The sequence below is a fragment of the Thermobia domestica genome, chromosome 4, assembly GCF_964235325.1.
Source record: "Thermobia domestica chromosome 4, izTheDome1.hap1.1, whole genome shotgun sequence".
NCBI classification, from domain to species: domain Eukaryota; kingdom Metazoa; phylum Arthropoda; class Insecta; order Zygentoma; family Lepismatidae; genus Thermobia; species Thermobia domestica.
This window is the reverse complement of record NC_137457.1, coordinates 12,953,019-12,965,397: the sequence shown is the minus strand read 5'-3', so window position 1 is coordinate 12,965,397 and position 12,379 is coordinate 12,953,019. Positions and strand designations below refer to the sequence as shown.

The window sequence follows — 12,379 nt, the reverse complement described above, 5'->3', positions numbered from 1 at the left end:
CTCGGATCTAATAGATATCTAGTTTTTTCCATATGCTCTAATGCTGAAATACTGAGTGAGTCATAAATATTGATACTCTCAGGAGCTTGTAAAGTGTGGATTTCCTACACTATCTATTATGAACATATTAAGTGACGAGCACATTAGTCTTGATCTTGCAATTTTTCTTGGTCATGCATGAAGTACTGAGACAAGGCCAAGGATTCCCGATGCAAGATCAAGACCTACAGATGCCTAACCAAGTGTTACGTGAATATAGAGACTAGATCGAAATTTTTTAGTGTTGTATTAAACGATTAATTTCAAAAGGTGTCTAGAAAGCGAATTCACGGACACAATCCACTTTTAGTAACAAACAATGTGAAGTGAAAGGAAAAACAGGAACTATTTGTAAAATAGAAACGGATACCTGTGACAAAATATTTGTGAAGGTAGAAAAGGACTTCCGTACTGACGTCACAGAAAACAACCCTTTTGTGGTTAAGATAGTCCAGAAATAGAGAACAGAAAGATGAAAAGTGAAAAACAAATCGTGTATAAAAACTCTGGTAAAATCTACCAGGGGGGAGTTGCACTTAAACGACGAGACTATACGAGTCGCGTTCTCCGAAGTCGTTAGTCGCGAATAACTTTGCACGTCTTGCCACTCTATTGTTGGATGCTCTGTTGGAGACTAATCATGTAAGTTGGAATTAATCTTTATTGTATTCTGATATGCATAAAATTATAACCGGAGGTAGCGTTAGTCCAGATTGCATTCCTCAAGCACCTTAGGCCTTTGTGCCAGGACTTGTATTTATATTGGCATTTATATTTGCATTTGTAGACTTATGTTCATTCTATTTAATCCGATTATTTAATTTAATAACATTTCATTAAAAATGGACAGAGTTAATTAATGACATTTTAATTTTGATTTGTAAGTATTTATGTGAGATAATTGGTTCCAGTTCCATGCCAACATTCAGGTCGCGCACAAATGTAGACTTTAATATAGTTGTAACGGCCAATTAAGCTCAATCTTATTACTTCACTTAATTGTAAATAAAATGATAAACTAGCAATGAGTGTTATCATTAAACTTTACTAGTTGTTACTAAAATCCTCGTTCTCTCTCACGTGACAAGGTTAGATGTAAGTTCTGTCAAGTAATCACAAATAATCACGTGTAATAGTGTGTTACAAGATATTACAAGTAAGATTCACGCAATATCAAAAACAACCTACTAATCTTGCATAGGTAAGTAGTTAGAATTACGATCGGACACCAGAACTGTGAATTTGTTGGTACCTGTGCATGGATTACTGTCTGACGTCTTCATGAATTTAGGTTCCGCTAATGTGCCTTAAAAATGTGTATTTTGTCGTATTAGGTTTGTAATCCTGATACAACCTAGGTTGTTCAAAAGATAACTTCTACAGTTATGTGAATCGTGTTAGTAATAGTAATGATAGCGGCGACGGGTGCAAGTGTGATAGGATAGCAAGTAGGTCCACCCCCATATCACCAGTAAGATATGTTTTGTGATTCGTTGGACGAGGCTATAATTTAGTAGTGTGAGACTTTCGTTTATCAAGCGAACGTCGATGTGCAAGTGTCTACCCGAAATTGAAATCTGAGCAGGTAAATTTCTGTTTTCATTCAATTTGAAGTACGAATATCAGCATATTATAGTCCAGAATAACATTCTTCCGCAGACGACCTGCAAGTTTTATTTGCATTTTAACAATTCTTCTCTCCATCCTGCAGTGGAAGCAATGAATAGACTTACAGCTTTAGTAGAATGGACTAAAAACACCATCTCTAGCTTAACCGTGCAGAAACGCAAGCCATCATTCTTTCAGCAAATAAAAACCACTGTACAGAACTAGACGTATCAACCCTTCCTCCCATCAAATTTAACGGCACGCAAATAGATTTTGCTAATCAGGTGAGAAATTTAGGTATTACGATGGATAATCACGTGACGTGGAACGAACATGTAATTAATACAACCAAGAAAGTTTACTCTACATTTAACTCTCTTAATAAACTAAAACACTTTCTTTCAATAAGACTCAATTGTTTCAAGCGCTCCTGCTTCCTATATTTGATTATTGTGACGTAGTATATAATGACCTATCCAGCACTCCTTCGGCTATATTAGAAAGTATGTACAACACATGCATTTGATTTATTTTTTATCTCCGTCGCTACGACCCTGACATTAAATGGGCTTGGCTGGCTACCGTTCCGTCTCCGGAGGAAACATCACGTTTTAGTAAAAGTGTTCAGTATCGTTACAAACAAGGCCCCTCCATATTTAAACCATAATTATCAATTCGTTGCCCTTCACGGTTGCGTCACTAGAGCAGGTAATTCTTTGCTACTTCCTAAACATCGCACACAGACATACGGCAAATCATTCGTGCTTACTAGCATCAGTCTCTGGAACAGTTTACCCCCTACTGTGAGGAACTTAAATCAAAATCAAAATTTGCCCTTGGAAAAACAAACTTGTTAAAGCAGTACCTGCCCACTTAACATACCCATTCCCTGATAAACATAACACACAACTTTCTTAATTAACTTTAAACTGACATATTTATATACTTTTGTATTGTATTTGTTATCCGTATATTGTATTCTTACTAAACACGTGTGTATGTGTGTGTTTTGCATTTATGCATATGCGTACGTAATAATATGAATAAATGCACCGTGTTTTCTTTTAACTAACTACCTAACTAACTAACTCTATGGCCTATGGAACCCGGAGGTTCAATGCCGCGTTCACAAAAAAACACTCCACTGAATTCTATCCTTAGATAACTGCATCCAGTTTCAACTTTGTATTCCAATCTCTGCGAGATCCATCTTAATAATGTCCTCCCATCTGCGCCTAGGTCTTCCTAAAGGTCGTTTTCCGTTTGGTCTTCCAGTCAAGATTTTGAAAGCGTTTCTACTTTCTTCCATTATAGCTACATGATCCGTCCACCTAAGCCTCCTAGACTTGACGACCCTAAAGTGACCATGTTTCACAACCAGAATAACAGGCATGATTATCGTTTTGTAGATTTTAAGCTTCAAATTCCTGGACGGAATTCACGACGACAAGAGAGTTTGAACCGAGTAGTAACACAAATTCCCTGCTTTGAGTCGACATTTAATTTCTCCGTGAATATGATTTTCATCTGTTAGTGTTGATCCTAGATATTTGAAACTATCCACTTTATCACAAGTATTATTTAATGTTTTAACGCATCCATAATTTGCTGTATTCCGGTCCCGACGCACTTCCATGGATTTAGTTTTCTCTGCATTTACTTATAAACCCATGTCCCTGCAAGCGTTTAATAAGACCTCTGCAATTCTTTCTATTTTTCTCCTATCATCCCCTATTAAATTTAAATCATCAGCATATGCCATAACCTGGTGAATACCGTTCAACTCTAGGCCCTGGTTGCTATCTTTGATTTTCTTTATAACGTATTCCAGAACGAAGTTAAATAATAATGGCGACAAAGCATCTCCTTATTTCAGGTCATTTTCGACGTGAAATCTCGTGGACAAAAATTTTCCTACCCGGACGTTACTTTTTGATTCATTTCAACATATCTTAATTAATCTAATTAGCTTTCTCGGTATTCCAAGTTCTGTAAGAACGTTGTATAATGTTTCTCTTCTAACCGAGTCGTACCCCTTTCTAAAATCAATAAATAGTTGATGTACCGGGGTATTGTATTCCCACTTTTTTCGAGTATTTGGCGAATGGTAAATATTTGGTCGATTTCGTCTAAATCTGCACTGATAATCTCCAATAATTTTATCTGCATATGGGGTCAGCCTTGTTAATAGAATATTTGAAAGGATTTTATAGGACGTTGAGAGAAGAGAAATGCCTCGATAATCATTACAGTCAGTTTTGTCGCCTTTCTTGTGAATTGGAACAATGATTGATTATTTCCACTTTTGTGGCAATTATTCCGTGTTCCAGATAAGGAGAATGAGTTTGTGTATCTTGTTTCACAATTTTCCGCCTCCAGCTAAAATTAACTCAGCCGGAATTTCATCTACACCCGGAGATTTGTGTTTCTTTAATTTCTTTATAGCGGTTTCTACTTCTATTCGGTTGAGTTCTGGGATATATGGTTCTGCGGTATTCTATCTCCTTTTCTCCAGGCACACTAGTCTTTGGTTGCGTGTTAAGCAAATCGTCAAAGAAATCTTTCCATCTATTTAAGATGCTATCCGTGACAGTGAGAACTGTACCGTCAGATTTCTTTAGTATATAAGCACGAGGTTGATAGCCTTTCTTTAATTCCTTGATTCCCTTATACATGTCCTGGATGTTTTTATTTTTACTATTATCTTCAAGTTCCTTAATTTTAGCTTTCAGAAAATCGCGTTTCTTTGTTCTAAAAGTTTTGGAAGTTTCCCGCTTGATATCTGCGAAATTTTGTGTAGTCATTTCATTCGGATTTTGTAGCCAACGTAATTTTGTATGTTTTCTCCTCTCTGCTAGTTTTATGCATTTTTGGTCGAACCATGGTTTGTTCCTACGTATTTCCGCGTGTCCCAATTTTTATTTTGCTGAAATTTTAATGCCATCTCTAATTTCAATCCAGGTATCCTCAACACTAGTGCACTCCGAACCTTCTAAAGCCGAGAATCTATTCGAAATTTCAATCTGGTATTTCTGTCTTGCCTGGCTCTCTTCTAATTTCTTTAAATTGAATCTCTCCGTTTTCGGACAATGAATATTACCTTTATTCAACGATAACCTCTCTCGTATTATCGCTGCTACGAGGTAGTGATCAGTGTCACAATCAGCCCCTCTAAGCGACCGGACATCAATTATGCTTGATTGCCTTCTGCTATTTACTAAAACGTGATCAATTTGATTATGTGTTTTCCCGTCCGGTGATGTCCAAGTATATTTATGAACGTCGTGATGTGGGTATTTTCTCCTCTTCACGATTAGGTTTTTGGATGTTGCAAAGTTCACGAGTCTAACACCGTTGTCATTACTTTCCTTATGCAGACTTTCGTTCCCTATAATCGGTTTGAAAATATCCTCTCTCCTACCTTCGCATTGAAATCCCCTAATAGAATTTTCATATGATATCGCGGGAATTAGTCAAATATCCGTTCCACTTCTTCGTAAAAACTGTCTTACCACCGTCCCTTAAGAGTAATAAAAGAAAGTCTGTCAGTAACAAATTCAAACCGTTTAATTGCTGGTAATATACGTTTATGAACGAAAAACCCTGTTCCTAACGGGTGATTTTTATTTCCCTCCCCGTAAAAGAACGTAAAATTTCCGGAATTCACAGATCCGGTTCCTTCCCACCTAAGTTCCTGAACTCCTACTACGTCCATCCTGTATTTCTCTAACTCTCTCGTTACGGATTTTAACGCGCCTGTCCTATAAAGACTTTTAATATTCCATGTTCCAAATCTCATATCCATTTTCTTTTGCTGAGGTCTTGCCAAGTTATCAGTCCTTGTCCGAGGCTTTTGTGAATATTTCTGAACAAGTGCTTTTTCTTACAGAATGAGGTTGTTAGCCCTACCCAAATCCCCAATCTGGGGGACCACTCCTAGATGGCTGTCCGCGAATGCTTATTCACTATATTCTCAGCTAAACTCTATATCTAGAGACCTTCTCTTTGATCTGCAACCTGAGGACGCGTCATGCTGTGGTGACAGGAACCCACGTTACACGGCCGTGTTTTCTTTTACTGTATGAAATAGGTTTCAACCTTCTGGTAGTGGTTAGGTGTAAGAGAGGGCCTTATGGTCCTAACCTTGCTGCTGTAGAAAAGAAAGCAATAAATATATAACCATGATTATAAGTGATTTGATGGGTAATAGGCAATATGTGTGATAACACGAGGGTTGAGTTGCCACATTGAAGCTTAGCAGAAGTGTAGAACTCCTAGCCTTGTGAGCAGGTGCGAAAGAAAGGTTGAGTGTAAAGTTTGGCGAATGCTACCAGGAAAAAAAAAAATGAGTGGACGCACTTTCTTTAGCGTTATCTGCTAAGTGATGCATATTAGTCGTGTTTTGTTGCAGTAACCACTCACGTAATCATGGTGAATTGAGTATCCCATTTTACATAGGCTAAGGAAGAAATTTATACATGGATTCTTGCTTCTACTTCATTAGGCCTATGTTGTGTTAATGTGTTCGTTTTTCGTAAATGTGGAAGTCGATAGTCACGAGCAGCTTTGGCGCAGAGCCCTTCACGGGCCGGGCGCGCCCGTTTGACCTGGCGGATTACCTGACCTGCCCTGGTTCGGCCCTTCCCTGCCCTTTTTCAAGTAATATCAAACTGGACCGAGCCCTAACCGGGCCGGGCACATTCCGGGTCGGACACAAATGCTATAGGGGCGAACCGGGCCCATGTATTTCCGGTCCGAACCGGCGGCCAGCTCGGCCCGGACACTACAAGAAGGATAGGAAACTAATCTTGTCAGCCTATGTTAATCGTAATGTGTTTGGGAAACTGACTCTTCATTCAAGACTGCAAAGTACTGTAATAATACTACTTTTACTACTTCTACTACTACTACTTTTACTATTACTACTACGACCACTGCTAATACTACTATAACTGCTACGACTTTGCGTCAGAGTTGACATGTCTGGTGGTACAGAATTTACCTTCTAAGTACAGAAAAATGGAGAAATGCTAGTTATTATGGCCGGTCTGCGTAGTATGTGAACCGATGCTTGATCTACAACGGTGGCTCAGTAGGTAAAGGCCGGGCCGGGTCGAACCGGGCACAGAATACAGATCCATCCGGGCTTGACCGGGCCGTCTTCGGGTCTGGGTTTGCAGGGTTCTGCTTTAGCGTACGTGTTCCCAGTGGGAACCAGAAATGTACGCAGTTGATCTAGACTCGCAATGTTCGAATTAAACTTCTGGATGAGAAAGAAATGCTTCTGTATTGTTGGTATATATATAGAAAGGCAATAATTATGTTATTTTGTGATACGAGCCGGCGATAAATGTTGACGATAAGGATTTTCTCGGAATCCTTCCGTTAATTCGGGCACTGCAGAATCGGGCGACAACGTGTGCTATTGGTTATGCACTTCAATTGAATACTGCAAAACAGTTTAATTACCCCATTTGCACGCGTACTGACATTGTTGTAACTATTTTTACCTTAACATATATTTTAAATGGTAGGCCTCACATACGTTTCAGTCTTTCTTTTTGTTTTTACTATTTTACAGGTATGTTACGAACATACGTTCAGAAACAGACACAGGAACAGGGTGGAGTGAAGATAGGTTACAGGCTGCTCTCGAGGAAATACGAAACGGAACTTTAAAAACGCGAAAAGCATTTAACAAGTACACAATTCCAAGAACAACGTTGTTGTCGAGACAACAGCATGGTACTCAGGGTCCTGTTCAAAATATGGGGGGAGGGGGTTCAAGCCAATTTTTACCCGAAAATGAAGGAATAGTTGACAAAACACGTGGTTCATCAACGGAAGCTATTCTATGGCTTTTCAACTACCGATCCCACACACAGAACCACAGACGCGTTAGTTGACACAAAAAAATGCATAACTTTTGTGACTCCAGCAAAACGTTTAGGTGCATAATTTTTAAGGGTGCAACTAAATGCATAATGAAAACTGTGTTAATTGATGCACTTGTGTGCATAAAATTTATTATGCAGATAAACGTTTTGCTGAAATCACAAAATGTTATGCATTTTTTTGCCTCCTACTGAAGCATTTACATGCATTAATTGAAACAATGGTTGGTATCGCTGGTTGCATATTCCCTAAATATATAGGATTTCCAAGGGTGTGAAAACGATTAAATAAATTTAGAACACTACTTAAAATATGTAATCGAGGCTTTTTGGGTAATGCAGGACAGAGTACAGATATTCCATATTACATGAGAGCCTCTACGGCCATTTTGGAAGTAGTCATACTGGATTTGAGTTAATTAAGTGAAATATAGACTTTACGATACACTACTATTTTTGAAATAAAGTGTGATTTTTAAAGACATTAACAAGATTGTTTTCTATATTCTTTGTTAACGAAATGTTGATCACATAGGTCTAGATACAAAAACTTGTCATTGTAAATTTATGATCATAATTTTGTTCAGGATGCAAACAAGCAGAGAGGAAACTACCATAATATCGTTACGAAATCACACCTTATTTCAACAATAGTATCGGATCGTAAAGTTCCCATTTCACTGAATTAATTAAAATCCAGTATGATACCTTCCAAAATGATTGCAGAGGCTGTCATGTGAAGTGGAATATTTTCACTCTGTCATGCATAACACCAATAAACCTCGATTTCATAGTTTTGGTAGTGTTGTAAATTTATTCCATCGTTTTCACACTCTTGACAACCCTGTATATCAGATATGCAATATACAATTTAGGCCACTCAATTTATGAGATCCATCTAAACTATGTCACAACCATTATGAGAAAATAGTTACAAAAATAAGGCCTTCAAATAGTATATCTTACAAGTCAAAAAAGGAAAAGAACTCAATTTATTATACCTAGGTACATAGCTTTTTTTTACAGGTTGCTCTACAAGAGCAGTTTTGCCATTTTCACTAAAGCTAAAATCCCAAATTATCTTTGGTGAAATAAAAGAACATGGGTCAATGTTAGAAAAATCGTACCGATAGCAAATCTAGCGATGGGAAACACAAAACTTTACAAAGTAAAAAAAAAAAAAAAAAAAAAAAAAAAAAAAAAAGTGGAAACTACCAACTCAGATTATAAATCAAACTTTGTATGTCTATGTTCTCTGAATCTTTCTATCGCTTTTTTATAATATATTTTAGTATACTAATTTATGCCCGTTTGGCCTTTTTCCGTTTCGCCTTATGCCCTCAAAACATTTTGCCATACAACCGATAAGGATGTTATCTTAAGGCGGAAGGGGAATTCCCGTTTGGCCTTTTCCTGCTTGACCTTATAACATACAAGGGAATTTTCACTCTGTTTCTGTAACAAAGAGGGATTTATCTTATTCTCAACTGCAACGTCTCTTCTATTTCAGACAAATTAAACTCAAATATCTTAGAACATAAATTTTATTATCACACCCGAAATAGCATATCAGGTTTCTATGTGGATATAATATGAAAGCATCAGTATATGAAATTACATCAATTTCACTGTTCTTAAGTCTATCTTTTAGGTGGTGAATCCTGTCGTCAAACCGTCTCTACCTTAGCTTTCTAAGTGTGTTTTCTGATAACCACTTGAAGAAGTACTCGCAATCTTTCATTTTCACGTTGCCTGTCTTTCATTAATTCAATGAAAGAATGTATGTCTAAGTGATCCGTTGATGCCTTTCTTCGTAATTTGACGTGCCACTGTCTTGCATTGTTATTCATTTGTTCTTGATCGTTTTCAAAGTGATTCCACAAGTCACTGCAAATAGGTAAAAATACATCATTAGCACATTAAAAATTCAAAGGATTGCAGGAGAATCTACGTTGGAAAGTCGATGGCAAAATTATGGGTGAACCTAATTTATTTCTTTTGCAAAGCAAAAGAATGTGTTCTTTTGATAATTTACAAATCAGTGAATGTAGAATCTTCAATACATGCACGTCGCAAGAAAATCTATATTACACTTTACATTAGGTGTTAATGGAAAAAAAAATGCTATACTGTAGAGTGCTCGGGATAGCTTAATTAATGATTTAATAATAAAAAACAATCATTAATTTTTTGCACTAAACGCCATCTATTTATGTAGGAAAGAAAACATACTTACAGAGAAAATAACGTGTCACCATCATCCAGCCAAGTGTCTATAAAATAATCATGGAACTCCTCCTTCATAGAACGTCAGGCGCATCTTCTTGCAAACGTACAAACACTACATCTAAATGGGAAGTTGGTACCAGAGGCTGTGCTGCTGCATGTCGAATCCATCTTTTTACTTCAGTGTTCTCTTTGTACAATTGAGAAAGTTCTAACTGCTGAACCTTCCTCCAAACAGACTGAGAGAAGTGGAAGGAACATCCTGTGATTTTAACCAGGAAATACTTTATTTATAGCATTGATTGCTACTTTCTTAAGATCAATAGAAACTTCTTTCAATTTGAAACGCAGTCCAAATTTCTCAGCTTCTTCCATGATTATCTCCAGTAATCTTACATGTGTCTCTTGCTTTTTACTGGGCAATATGCAGAAGAGGAGAACAAATACCTGCCCGAAATATTTTCCGTGCAGGATGTACATTTGGGAGAAAAGGAGAGGTACAGTCTTAAGTGTCCCTCCATTACAATCCTGTCGCACTGACACATAATTTTCAAAGTTCCAATAGTGCCGAAAACCTGTTGAAGATAGAAAGACTAGAATAAACAACACAGACATTCTAAAGAAAATGCTTTAATATTAATATTCTTACTCCTATTACTATTGTCATAACAGATTTTCACGATTTCAAAAAAAAAAAAGAAAAAAAAAAGAAAAAAAGAAAAAAGAAAGAAAAAGAAAAAAAGAAACAAGAAGAACGTAAGAAATGATAAACTATTTTCTTGATTACTAAAATATAACTTACAAGAATTCTACTGGTGTCATCGCCTTCATCCCCCAATAAAAGTTTTTGCCGTCCTGCGTTTCGCTCCACGATCCTTCCACATTCAATTTATTCAATCTTTGCGATAGTGGTGCCCAGTTCATGCTCGTATGTTATATAGAGAGTGTTTAACGGCACCAAAAATAGGGACAACAGATGCAGTTTCACCACAGTAATTTCCCTTAGCAATCTTCTTCCTGGAGAGAAGAAAATAAATTCATTTTAAACATCAACAGAAAAAAAAAAGTCGTACTTTCCCTCTAGAAAGTAAAGACAGACGGAATACTGCTTAACTACGACCGGTTAATTGTGTTACACTATAAATAAATAAAAAAAATGGACTATGTATTTGTGTGCTAGCTAGGATGCCATTTAAGAAAAGTTCCACATCTAAAGTTCTAAAATAACTTTTGGAAAAGTTGCACGAGTAAATATTAGAAACATGCAGAGAAGCTTCAGTGTCAAAATTACTTATACCTTATTACAACTATTATATATACTTACCTATACTTACCTATATGTCTTAGTAATTGTTGATGTTCGTTCTTCCGCCGCTCTCTTCTTCATATGTGAGGTACAAATACAAGGCTACATGAGCAATTTTTTAAACAGTGACGAAGATAACACAAAATTCTGAATACTTGCTTTAATTATACGCTATTCTGTTCGTTCAAACGTAAATACTACTAGCATTACAAATGTTTTCCAAAATGACACTAAATTTCCCTATCATAACTTGAGAATCCCCTTCGCTGGTGTAAGGCGAAATGGAAAGGACAAAGGGGAATTCCTGTTTCGCCTTACAATCAAATTAGCATATACTATCTTAGCATCATAGCCTGAAGTAATGAAAACAGGCACAAGGCGAAACGGGAAAAGGCCAAACGGGAAGACATCCAAAGTTTCATTTTAAAATCATCTGAAAGAATTGTTCACTTACATTTCCCTGTTTTTAATTATTAAAGATATATTTTGCAAACGGACAAATACGTGGACGTTTCGAATTAGGTACAAAAATATGAAAACTGTTCTTGTGATGTATAATTACAATATTCTAAAAAAGTTATATTTCTGGGATAAAAGTCTGTAGGTCTATAGTAATTTACCATGTTAAATTCAAATCTGAAATCAGAATTTCGCTATCAGGTTTACTTTCTCAGTAATATAGGATGTTACGTAAGTACACGACGCATGTTCTAAAAAAAAAAAAAAAACCTGAAAATGGAACAGTAACTAAGACGTTACTGGTTTAGCCTGTAGCATGTTTTCTAGTACGTGTGTCTCTTGTCTCTACTGACACATCATCAGTAGCCTTCTGACATGCTGAGTTATGTTTCTTTCATTTCCCATTCATGAAACTACGAATTTTAATTAAAAATGAAGTAACAGTCAGTTTAAATCTCATAATCAAATTGAATTCATTGGAAGAACATAACACTAGTGGAAAATCCTGTTAACCTCTGAAAAGTTAACCTGATAATGATACCAGAAATTACATTTGAAATTTCCTTTCCTTATTATACGCTGTGTTAAAACGGCACTATTCACATTTCCCTATCATGTCCCTGAAACGGAAAGTTTGAGGGGAAAAATAAGGCTTTTGGTAGAAAAAATCCCTTTTTTCTATTTTGGGTCCCTCCGGAACACCCTGTGTTAACACACAGATCTCAAAATAAACTGAAAAATACTAAATGGTGTACGAAACGTGTGAACAAAATTTCAAGCTTCTATCTTGAATAGTAAGGATGGGAGAAACAAATTACCAATCAGCTAAGAATATCCCCACAGTGGC

General features: G+C 36.6%; 1 protein-coding gene across 1 annotated transcript in view; it reads right to left on the bottom strand.

Annotated features, from left to right (window-relative positions):
• The window catches only part of LOC145683726 (uncharacterized), a 211,046-nt gene that overhangs the window by 85,916 nt on the left and 112,751 nt on the right, over positions 1–12,379 (bottom strand). The window lies entirely within an intron of this gene.